The sequence below is a fragment of the Leptopilina heterotoma genome, unplaced genomic scaffold (assembly GCF_015476425.1).
Source record: "Leptopilina heterotoma isolate Lh14 unplaced genomic scaffold, ASM1547642v1 Lhet_296, whole genome shotgun sequence".
In the NCBI taxonomy this organism is placed as follows: domain Eukaryota; kingdom Metazoa; phylum Arthropoda; class Insecta; order Hymenoptera; family Figitidae; genus Leptopilina; species Leptopilina heterotoma.
The window spans coordinates 248444-262062 of NW_025111000.1; positions in this window are offsets into that span (position 1 = coordinate 248444).

Sequence of the window (13619 nt, forward strand, 5' to 3'; positions counted from 1 at the left end):
TGAATACTCCATTTTTCTCTGTGCATTATTGAAAAAGTTAAGATTAACTTTTAGGAAGTTAAAGTTAACTACTGGAAAAGTTATATTTAACTTTTATAAAAGTTAAAGCTAACATTTGGAAAAGTTAAAGCTAACATTTGAAGAAGTTAAACATCTATCAAATCTAGTAAAGCCTCACAATGTGGCTGAAATCACGTGATTAATTCACTGAGTCAGAATGCCAGACTGCTAGTGCAGAAGCTTATGACTGTAACCGTTTTTAATGAATTCTGTGTAAGCATGAACTGTAGATGCAAAAGTGTCATTAGTCAATTTCTTCCCAACAACTCAAGTAGAAGATTTTAGATGGTAACTGTCACATTAGTAGACAGAGTATTAAAGTTAACATTTGGAAAAGTTGAATTTACTTTGTAGAAAATTCAAGTCAACTTTAAGAAACGTTATATATATATATATATATATATATATAAAACTTTTTTACATTAATATTTTTAAACTTAATAAGATGTATTCTTGTGACAGTGGAAGTCTTCATGCAAATATTCACTGATCTTTACGTGAATAATGACGTTGCCTGAAGAATCAACTTCATATTGCCTTGTTATACATGACCGTGTAGTATAGTACGAACCAATCATTGGGATTATTAATAAGTTATAAGAAGTGGAGAGGGAAACAAAGTGGTGGGAGGATGAAGTGGAAAGGTATGTAAGACATATTTCTGAAGCGGATACTCATTTCTATTCTAAAATGGAGTTCATAGTAGACGTTCAAGGTTTTAAAAAACCCTGCAATGAGTTTATTTTCAAAGAGTTTGCTATAGTGCCTCTGGAGTCAGATGCTCAACCAAGAGTTTACCTTTTTGAACCACCTTATGCTTGAAATACACTACCAGGACGTTATAAAAGTGACAACCTGTGGTTGACGAATAATTATCATTTAATGCCTTGGATGGCTGGAGATGTGTGCTACGATGAAGTTCGAACCATTTTACAAGATGCTTTACGAGGAGCAAAAACTATCTACGTTAAAGGTTGTGAAAAAAAGCAGTGGTTAGAAAAGTATTTAATGAATGTACACAATTTAGAAAAAATTGACTGTCCAGCGATTAAGAATATTAAAACTGAATTATTACCACCTACATGTACACATCATATTGCACAAACTGAATATTGTGCAGTAAACAATGTATTTAAGCTTCGAAATTGGTTTTTGAATGTTACAAGTGAATTGAGAAACTTTTCATATGGTATCGATGAAGTGGATGATGTGAATACTAATTTAAAATCATATTATGAAAATTATGAAACACTATTGTAACAAGTTTTAATTTTCTATATAAATATGAATAAATGGAATTTATAATTTTAAAAATCTTGGCTATCTTTCTTGTTATACCTACTCCTTTAATATTATATACTTTAAATTTTTTTCTATTTAACTTTAATAAAAATTTACTTATACAATTTTATACAAAATTCAATTAATTTAAAAATTATTTGAAATATGAAGGTGAGATAATAAAAGAATTCATTAAAAAGTAATTTTTTTATTATTTAAAATCTTTAAATATTTACATAATTTTTTACAATATAACCTTAGAATATATATTTTATTCAAATTCAATAACATTAAATTTGCCACCAATATATTTTAATCGCAATTCTCCGATTGCACGGCTTCTTCCATCATTGTGAAGGAGGTAGGGTCAGCTTCAAATAGTTTTGCGAACCTTGCCGGCAGAAAAGTGGTAAATGCAGCATCCAGGTCTACTACAATCCTAGAACCATATTTCGTCTGCACCTTGCTTATTTTAGTTACATTGTATGACTCATTCACAGTCAACTCAGAAAGTGGCTTCGTTGGTAGAAAGCTCTCCATACGACCAATGGCGTTGACTTTTTGGAACTCCATTGTTTTAATATCTGTAAGCAAAGAAAAAAGATGGATTTTTTAATATTAAATTTGAAAAAAAAACAAATTTGGAATATAAAATGTTTTAATTAAAGAAATTAAATTTACCTACCAAATGAGTAGATGATGCTGTAGTTGTTAAAGCTGCTAGTACTGCTAATGTTGCTGTAGATGCTGAAGCTGCTGGTACTGCTGAAGCTGTAGGAAATTTTAACAGAAGTTTCGAATCGTTGATTCCAACCTACCTTATATCCCTTAAACCCCACTCTTCTTCAACTCCCACTCTTTTACCCCCACTTTATCGACTGCGCACGCAACTACATCAAAAGAAGAGTCATTTAGAAGACGTGTTCAAACTCGCATGAAAATGACGTCACTAATAGGTTTCATAAGGAATGTCTTTGTTATTATCTACAGGCAAGTTTAAACCTGTCTGAAGGTTTTTTAGACAATGTCTTTATTCTATTTAAGATGCAGGTTAAAACTCGTTTAAAGATTTTCAAATAATACTATTGTTATCTTGTTATTGTTATCACTAAAATGTTTCTTAAGGAATGTCTTTATTATTAAAAAAAGTATTATTAAATATTAAATAAAAAATAAAATAAATAATAATAATAATAATAATAAAAATAAATTTTTTATTATTAAATTATTAAGTCAAGTTAAAACCAGTCTGAAGGTTTTTTAGACAATGTCTTTATTCTATTCAAGATGCAGGTTAAAACTTCTTTAAAGATTTTCAAATAATACTGTTGTTATCTTGGAAAAAGACAAGTTGAAACTTGCTTACATATTTTTGGACAATACATTTATCCCCATGGTGCTGTAGTACGAGTGAAGCATGCTGCAAGAGCCAGACAGACAGGTCTGACGCGTGGAACTTTCACTCACTCAACGCGGTAACCGCACGCGCACTTTTGCTGCGCACTGGGCCTTACCGCACCACCCCCTTCCACTACCCACAACGCCTGCGCGGTATCTCGCGAACGCTTGGTCCCTCGCGGTTCTCTATACGATTTTTGAAATTTCTGGTTTATACTGAGTGGGTGGTGGTGGGTGGTAGTATTAGATATAAAGGAAAAAAGTGGGTGGGTGGGAGGAGGTGGTTAACTAATAGCAATGTATTTAACATAGGTGAGTGGGTGGAGGGAGGGGGTGGTATTTGCATATTCTACATCCAAAAGGGTGGATAGTGGGTGGAATTTGCATAAACTAAAAGGGTTAACAATGAAAGTTAAATATTAAACAATAGAAAACGTATGCAAATTAAAAGGGTTAACTAATTTAAATATATGCAAATCAGGTACCCCACTAACGCTCAGTAACTTTGCTATATATTTAAATATATGCAAATCAGGTACCCCACCAACGCTTCGTAATGTATCCACATATTTAAATGTATGCAAATTAAAAGGGTTAACTAATTTGAATATATGCAAATTAAAAGGGTTAACTAATTTAAATATATGCAAATTAGACCCCTCTAAGCAACGCCATCTAACGAAAGAAACTTATACCCCACCAACGGTCGGTAAATTACCCACATATACCCCACTAACGGTCAATAACTTACCCTATCGGACATATTTAAATGTATGCAAATTAAAAGGGTTAACTAATTTGAATATATGCAAATTAAAAGGGTTAACTAATTTAAATATATGCAAATTAGACCCTACTAAGCAACGCCATCTAACGACAGAAACTGATAACAATTTTTATTAATTATTCATAATTTTTGTCTTGAAGTAGGTAATAGTACGTGACAGTTCCATAGAGATGGCAGCATCAATATTGTATAAAAATGAAAAAGTTATTTTTTCATTAATTTTGAAGTCGAATTTAGAAAAAAACGAGATTTTTCATGAAAAATTAGTGTTATTACATTTTTGACAAACATTATACATTTAAAACGAATATGTTGAATTTTGGAAAAAATATCCGTTCTTATCATCACTTGTAACAATTGCACAACAGGTACATTTTTTACAATAAATCACTCTATTAAAAAAGTATACACTAAATATCGACAACCAAGGCAGTTTTTTGAAACTTAATCCTCATAGAATTGATATTAAAAAATTTACTTTGTTAAGTATAAAGATCTATTAATTATTTAAAAAATAGCAAGCAGAGAAATATTTACTTTTGGCCTCTAAAAACCAATATGCCTATTTTTTAACTTGTGAAGCTTGCATATAATTTTTAAACATGTTGCAGAAAGTTCGTACATAAAAACTAAACATTTTTCCCTTTGGAACCCCATCTCTATATAATTCACTGTTTCTGAGATATTCCATTTGTAACAACTGCACAGCGTAAGAACAGCACCTAGTCTTCCCTAGTTATAAAACAGTTGTTTTTGTGTTACATAACAATTATTTAATAATTACATAATTTCGTTACGTAACAGAGAGACTACAAATTTATGTAACAGTTTTGTAACAATAATTGTACAAAACGTTGTTTCTTTTGTGTTACATAACAGTAAATTTAAATAAATAACAAAACATTAAAGTGTAATGTAACAGTGACACTGTAACATGAATGTTACGTAACAATTACAGAAAATGTTTGCTGGTTCCTAATTATTTTGTAGTTAAAGGCTAGAAATTATTCCTCATTTTTGTAAATCATTTTTTCTTATTCTAATTATATTTTCTCGTAAAAATATAATGAATTCAACCAATATTATAACACGGATGTTTTTCTTAATTGAAAAGAAAAAAGTATAATAAAAACCAATTCAAAAAGAGCTGAAGTGCAATTGCCGTAAAAGAGAGTGAGTAAACGTATAGGATATGGGATTATCTGCAAGTAATGTTTATAGTTTGTCTAATCCACAATCTAGCTTCACCTCGCGTAATGTGTGTACAACTGTGAGAGCTCGAGGCAAAAGATAATTAGAGAAATATAGCAGTATAAACTTAAACTGACTGAAGTTAAGCAAAATGACTGTAGTGCGATTATATTTGCTTGTAGAATTCAGGCATGTATAAGACGTGCGAGTGAGGTTCGGGTCGTTATCCTCTCGGAAAAGATAATCGAAACTTTGGAATTGGCCGATCTCAAGTCCTTTTGGATCTATGCGGCGAACGCTCAGCTCGAATATCATACCCTGTGATAGTACACACACTCATATCGAGTCACCCATAAGGGTCGTGGGCAGAAACACGGGGTCGTATGACACTGATTTAGTCGCTATAAGTCAAGCCCGACACGCAATTACCCCCTTTTGCACAGTATACTAGCATCCATGTTGCCTGCTTACAGCCCCAAGTTATTACCTACCTACCACCTCTCCTGCCTCCTTCTTTCTCTTATATGTATATTCTATCGCATCGGACCAAACGCTTACAGAAAATGGGCGAAAAATACACGGATAAAATTAGTTGCTGGAAGTTATTTCTCTTTGTAAAAGACTGTCCAGATATAGTGGAAAGTGTTAAACTTTGCAAATCGCTAAGTTCTAAAAATCACATTAATAGGTTACTGAAAAAATAATCTACATTTGCAGAGAAGTTAGAAAATAAGTTTTCTAAACAAACAAAACATTCCGAGACATTCGAGGAAACTAAAAACTCAAACAGTGTTCTAAAATTTCATCAATAGCCATCAGAAATGAAAAATCAGGCCGACCAGTAAAAAAATCGGACAAGTGCGAGTTACACTCACACTACAATCGAGGGTTCCGTATATCAAAATTAAACTCCTTTTTCTTACAAAGATATATGGGTCATTTCGCAAGAGAGTTAAGGTTCATGTCTCAGATTTTTTATATTTTGTTTATTAATAGTATTTGGCTCCTAAACAACTGTACCAAATATTAATTAAATATTTTGATTATTTTTCAAGATATTAGCATTGAAAATTTCTTGACATTTTTTTCCATTTTATTACAACTCACTTATTTTTTAAATTTTTCTAATATTGTTAAGAACCTTTTTTACTTAGAAAACATTAAAGTTTAATAAAAAAAATTGAAAATTAAAAAATATCAATTTTTTAAATAATTTATTTATAAAATAATATTAATTTTTAATGTTTAAGCATGAGCCCTATCAGATTTTGTTTTAAAAAAAATCTTATTTTAAAATTTAAGATCTCATTAAAAAACCGTGAAATTTTCAGAATGTCATTTGTCTTTGTTTTTTAGTAATAAACTGTCAAAGTTCAAATGCACTCTCGCGCGCTGGCTCACAGTAGGATTTTTTTACACTTTACTGTTCAAAAATGTCTACAGCCTACAATTTTTAACCGATTTGAGTATTCTTTGTTTTAAATTGAAGAGGAATAAATTCTTAAGACATCCCTTTTGGCAGATTTTTGAGATATTAATTGTTTATAATTTTGTATTTTAATCAAATTTAACAAATTAATACAATTTTTTAAAAAAGGACGTTTATTTTCTTATTCCATTACTGCACATGATCTAAATGAGTTCAAAATAATCCAATATGACCATCAGACAATTAATAAAATATAAATAATATGTATTTAAATTGTTATAAACATCATTAAATAATAAATAGTTGATTATTAGTAGTAAAATAAATGATCATGGGAAGGTGAAGAATTGAAAAATTCAATGTATCGTCAAAATTGCGACGTTTCGTTGGCTAAGGTTTGCCAACCTCATCAGGCTAAATTTATTTAAACAGAAAAACACTTCAATATTTATAAAGGTTTAAAACAACACTATACACTATACTGAAAATATGTTTAAAGAATATCCTACCAGATTCGTTAAAACATAAAAATCACGTTCTAACTCGTCAATATAAAAAAGATTTCATTGAGAAAAAATATTTTTTTATAAAAAAGAAAGAAATAGACATCTATAGCAAACAACTGTCAACAGCACTTTTAAAAAGAGTTTTTCTCTTGAGCTGCAGAAATAACGGCGTCTTTCCTCAACACATTATTAATATACAAAGACGTCTAAACACTACTTCTTTCTACAGTAAGTCTTGTAAAAAATCGTTTTTTAATTTAAATGTATCCTACCTAAAAAAAACTTCTTAACATCGAAATCAATTATATTCATTTACATGTCGCTTTTTTACAAAAATGTCTGAACAACTATAAGGAAAAGATTGTAAATTCTAATTTTGATGACCTGTCTCGCGAAAGATTCTTTGAGTTTTCTAAGATTAAATTTACTCGTATTTTAAATTCCAATAACAACATTCATAAAAATTAATTAAAAACATTAACAAAAAAACAACTTAATAAACCTCAATTTAGCCGTGATTCTTGGTATAAAAATTTGACTGATATTGAAGTTCCTTCAGAAGTGGTGGAAGTTGCATCTCTTGGCCCTAATTTCTGTTTTACAGAAAACATTGGCAAAAAAGATGTAAATTCTATTAAAAACCTGAAGTCTTCTCTATCTATACTTGACATTAATGAAAACTCAAAGAATAATTTAAGGGGAAAATTTTCTGATGTCCTGTTAAATAATTTAAATAATAAAAATCTTTCTAAAAACCAAGATAGGTCATTTGCTAAAAAATTACAAAGCACAAAAAGTTTTTCAAAGAGTAATCCTGATGTTTTTTTCACTCCAGCCGATAAAGGCAACGTGACTGTACTCATAAAAAAGTCTGAATACAATAAAAAAATGTTGGATATGTTTTCTGACGTGTCAACATACGAACTCATAAAAAAGAATCCGCTTAAAAAACTAATCAAAGAAACATCAAGTATTTTAAAATATCTGAATGAAAATGAATTTCTCGACAAAAACTACCATTCCAATCAATTGACCCTGACTGACACTGTATTAGCGAAGGCATATGGACTTCCAAAAATACACAAAGAAAATGTTCCACTTCGTCCAATTATATCTCTAATAAACAGTCCAACACATTTTCTTGCAAAAATATTGTATAATTCATTAAAAAATTGTATTACTCCACCTCGTTCACATATTAATAATAGTTTAGAACTTAAAAATAAACTGAGCAATCTTGTTATGGACGATAACTATACTTTTATTTCTCTCGACGTAAGTTCTATGTTTACAAACGTTTCTTGTGAACTGGTCATTCAGAGTTTAGATCGACGTATTCATTCTATAAGACAGAAATGTAAGATTCCTTTCTCAGATATTATCGACTGTACTAAATTTGTATTTAACAGCACCTATTTTTCTCTTGGTGAAAAATTCTATCGACAAATTTATGGTACACCGATGGGTTCACCAATTTCAGCCTTCGTTTCAGACATTGTCATGGATGATCTGGAAACTGATTGTTTAACAAAATTAAAGGAGGAGCACAATTGTGCCCCCCTTTTTTATTTTAGATATGTTGATGACACAATATTAGCTGTAAAAAAAGATCATGTCAACTTAGTCATCAATAACTTTTAATGCCTACAATCAAAAATTACAATTTACAATTGAGAAAGAAAAGGATAACTCAATTAATTTTCTTGATTTAAAACTTACTAGAAAAAACAACAAAATTGTCACAAATTGGTATCAAAAGCCGACTTCATCGGATAGACTCATTAATTATTTTTCAGATCATCCAATCCAACAAAAAAAGAATATTGTATACAATCTGGTTGATAGAGCGATTTCATTGTCCAACAAAGAGTTTCATTTTGATAACCTAAAGAAGATAAGATCCATCTTAAAAAATAATAACTATCCTTTGGATTTTATTGATAAACATATAAAAATTCGTACAAACCATATAAAATTTTCTCAGGTTAATAATAACAATAACAATAATCGAAATAAAATTAGTATTTACAGTCAAATCCCGAAGGTTTGTTTACCGTTCAATGAAAAATGTTTTTTTAAGTTGTCAAATATTCTCAAAGAGTTTCATTTTACTGCGATTCCACTTATTAATAAAAACTCCAATTCTATAATTAGACTTGGTAAAGATGCATCTAAAAAATGGGACAGAACAAATGTTGTATACAAGTTTAACTGTAAAGATTGTCCTGCAACATATATAGGTGAAACAAAACGGTCATTGTTAACTCGCATAAATGAACATAAAAAAGTAAATGATAACTCTGTAGTTTACCGCCATCGAATTAATTGTAATCATGACTTCGATTGGGAAAATGCCAAAATTTTGGACAATAAACCAAATTTTATAAAAAGACGAATATCTGAAATGATCCATATAAAAACAAATCATTCCACTATTAATAGAAAGGAAGATATTTTCACTCTAAACAGAACCTTTTTTCCTCTTCTCAGACGTTTAGACTCTTGTCTATAATGACACAACAATAACACAACTTGCTCCCTCTATGATAAAACTGTATTTACATTCAGTTCATTGACTTTTTCTTTATCTTGATTCTTTTGACTTTCTCGAAATAGCAAATTTTAATTTATTTCAGTTGACACTGAACTAGTGTGTTGAAATGTCCTCCTTTCACATGATGAAATTTTTTATTTTTAATTTTGATATATGTGGAAATTGTCATAAAAAATATTTTTTCTCAATGAAATCTTTTTTATATTGACGAGTTAGAACGTGATTTTTATGTTTTAACGAATCTGGTAGGATATTCTGTAAACATATTTTCAGTATAGTGTATAGTGTTGTTTTAAACCTTTATAAATATTAAAGTGTTTTTCTGTTTAAATAAATTTAGCCTGATGAGGTTGGCAAACCTTAGCCAACGAAACGTCGCAATTTTGACGATACATTGAATTTTTCAATTCTTCACCTTCCCATGATCATTTATTTTACTACAAATAATTAAACTATGGAAGGATTTAACGCTTATCACTCAATAATAAATAGTTAACTTAGATTCCTCTTCACTAATTTTTTTTCACATTTAATTTTATATTTAAGTTCATTTAAAAAGTAACTATTTGTCAATTAATATTGTTTATAATAATATAAATAAGTTATTGTTTAAACAAGGAGGATATATATTCTTTAAATGAACCTAAATATAAAAGTAAATGTGAAAAGGGATCAAAGTAAACTATTGGTTAATTAATATTGTTTATAACATAAATTATTTTATGTTTTATTAATTGTCTTGTGGTCAGATTGGATTATTTTGAACTGATTTAGATCATGTGCAGTAACGGAATAAGAAAATAAACGTCCTTTTTTAAAAATTTATATTAATATGTTAACTTTGATTAAAATAAAAAATTATAAACAATTAATATCTCAAAAATCGGCCTAAAGGGATGTCTTAAAAATTTATTCCCCTTTAATTTAAAACAAAGAACATTCAAATCGGTTAAAAATTGTAGGCTGTAGACATTTTTGGACAGTAAATTGTAAAAAAAATCCCACTGTGAGCCGGCGCGCCTCACTTGCTAACGCTCGTTCGGTTGAAATTAAACTTATTCGTTTTTACTTTTTTATTTGTATTTTAACGTCAGTTTTTGTAAAGTTTTTTTTATTAAATAAATCGTTTGACTTTGAAATCTTACTGATTGTTATTAGACAAAATTTCAGGGTTATATTCTTCATAGAATTTCTACGCATTTCTGTTAACTTTTACTACTTTCGGAGTAAATGTTGCTATGTTCGAATTAAATTTTACTAATTTTTTACAAATTTGTTCTTTGAACGTAGTAAAATTTACTCCGAAAATAGTAAAAGTTACCAGAAATGCGTAGAAGTTTCTGACAGTTTTGGTTTTACTATATGCAGTAAAAGTTACTGTATATTTTTCTCTGTGATGCATTTAGTTATATAGAAAATAAAAGATAATTTGAAAATGATCCTATTGTGGATCAATGCTGCTTCAGTGGTGGATCACTCACAAAAATCTTACCAAAAAAAAAATATTTATTTATTTATTTAATATCATAACCGGACATGCACTTTCGTACAAAGGTACTTCTAAATCTAAAATGAACATTAAATTTGTTTGACTTAAATCTAGGTTGGCACTATGTTACATAAATATTTAGTCTCTATTTAATATAATTTTGTATTAAATAGTAATGAGGCAATTTATAGTTATTTATTGGTTCAATATATTTAAGTTAAGCATTGAAACTTGAGCGGTAAAAAGTATTGTAATAGAAATAATAATTAAAATTATAATAAAAAGGATAAAAAATTGCCAAGTATTAGAAAAACTGCATTACTATAAATGTGATGTATCTCCTCAATAATATTACACACATAAAACACGATAAGTATTGTAATTAACAACCTAAATTACGTGAATTTTTATTGTCATTAATTCGAATCTTTATTAAAACAATAGCACTAAATTCAATTATTCAAACATTGACAGATTTTGTAAGTTAGAATTTGAAATTATGTTTTAAATTTATAAGACAGATTCGTTTCACGCCTTTAATTAGGCTTTACGGACTGATTTTCAAAACCACTTTACGTTTTATATCCCCTCCTTTTTTGTTTTGACATAATTTGTAGAAACATATTATAACATATTATATACAATATGACTAAATATCAATTAATCTTCTTGTAATATTTTCATTCTTCACTTTTTCAAACTGACGTAAATTTCATCATGTCTTGTATTAAAACCTTTTCAAAAACTAATAACTGACGGTATTAGTGATAATTAAAGAGACAAATCTCTAATGCAGAATTCACTTCATATATTTTATGGTAATACACTAAGAAAAATAAACATGACTGGGTACTATCCGGACAGGAATGGTCCATGTCCAAAAATTTTTTTTTCGTTTAGACAGTACTATTTGCACAAATAGTCCAGTCAAATTAGTCGAAAAAGAAGGCATATATCAGGTTTTATCTCAGGACCGCAATTTTTTTTACTTAAACAATTCATTTTGGGGTCAAAATAAAGGGCCTAAATTTGGTTTTTCGAACTCCGTCGGGAAAGCAAAAAACTTTTGCAAAATAGGTGCAAAAAATCAGTTTTTTGAAAATTACCGCTTTCCATTACATTTAAGGGTAAAAATAGTTATTATAAAAAATAAAGTGTATAAAATTATGAGCAATTTACAAAAAAGTAAACCTTGTAGCTCGAAAATTGACTGAGATATGCTCTCCGCAAGAAACCCGTTTTTTCGTGATTTTAGCCAAAATTTGCTATTTTTCAGTTTTCTCAGAATAACTTCTAAAATATTGATTTTCTATTAAAATTACCAACAGAGGACTTAAAGCTGACTAAATTCCTGACAATTTGCGATAATAAACAATAAAATAGCTTTAATAGTTTTCAAGATAAAGTCTCTCAAAGTTGACCCTTTTTGAGGTTAAATTGCAAAAACTGTGTTTTTGGCAAATAACTTTAAGTTTTTGTTATATTTTAAATCTAGATATACAAACGTTATTAAACTATTATTAAGTTCATAAAAAACATATAAATATACTCAATCACGAGAAATTTAAAAAAGACCTAAATTTTACTATTAAACGGTCATGTATTTTGAAGTGGTTTGTTTATTTTACAGTTCATCCACACATAATTTAATCATGTTTAATAACGTTTGTGTATCTAGATTTAAAACATAACAAAAACTTAAAGTTATTTGCGAAAAACGCAGTTATTGCAATTCAACCTCAAGAAGGGTCAACTTTGAGAGACTTTATCTTGAAAACTATTAAAGCTAATTTATTGTTTATTATCGCAAATTGTCAGAAATTTAGTCAGCTTTAAGTCCTCTGTTGGTAATTTTAGTAAAAAATCAATATTTTAGAAGTTATTCTGAAAAAACTGAAAAATAGCAAATTTTGGCTAAAATCACGAAAAAACGGGTTTCTTGCGAAGGGCATATCTCAGTCAATTTTCGAGCTACAAGGTTTACTTTTTTCTAATTGCTCAGAATTTTATACACTTTATTTTTTATAATAACTATTTTTACCCTTAAATGTAGTGGAAAGCGGTAATTTTCAAAAAACTGATTTTTTGCACCTATTTTGCAAAAAATTTTTTCTTTCCCGACGGAGTTCGAAGAACCAAATTTAGGCTCTTTATTTTGACCCCAAAATGAATGGTTAAAGTAAAAAAAATTGCGGTCCTGAGTTAAAAACTCTAAAAATACTAATTTGACTGGACTAAAATATTAATAAAACAGATAGTAGAGAACAATATCTGGACGGGAACCACTCCTGTCCAGACATAAATGACATTTCGACGCTTTAAAAAAATCAGTGTAGGGGAGACTGGGGTAAACCCGCTCACTAGCGATGTGACGCTATGAACTCAACTTAAGATGGAGATATTGGTACTGTGAATAGTACTTTTATTGCTCTAGGTGTCGTAGAACCTTATTCCCTATTGACCAGTATACTTTATTTTGTTATTGAGCGTAGTCTTTCAATTTTTTAGACGAAAAGTGACCAAATTCTCAGTTTCCTGACACTTTCTGACAGAATACACATGTACTTATGAGGCATTTTACGTTAAATGTCCTAAATTGAAATTTCAACTTCTTGAAAGTTGACAGCTGTCAATTAAGCTGTCATATAGTGTATCGCAATGTTTTTATTCTTTATTACAAAGTTCTATAATGATCAGGGTAATTTAATTTGGTATCAAAATTCCAGTATTTACAATATTTGTCATGTCAATGCGCAGTCTCTGCGTGCTCATTTCATAGAATTCAAAGAGTTTTTTAATTCAGGTTACTATCAGATAATTTCGGTCTCTGAGACCTGGTTGTCACCTAATGTTGCTAATAATCTTATTAGTCTGGATAATTATGTACTATTTCGTCAAGATAGAGAAAATCGTAGAGGTGGAGG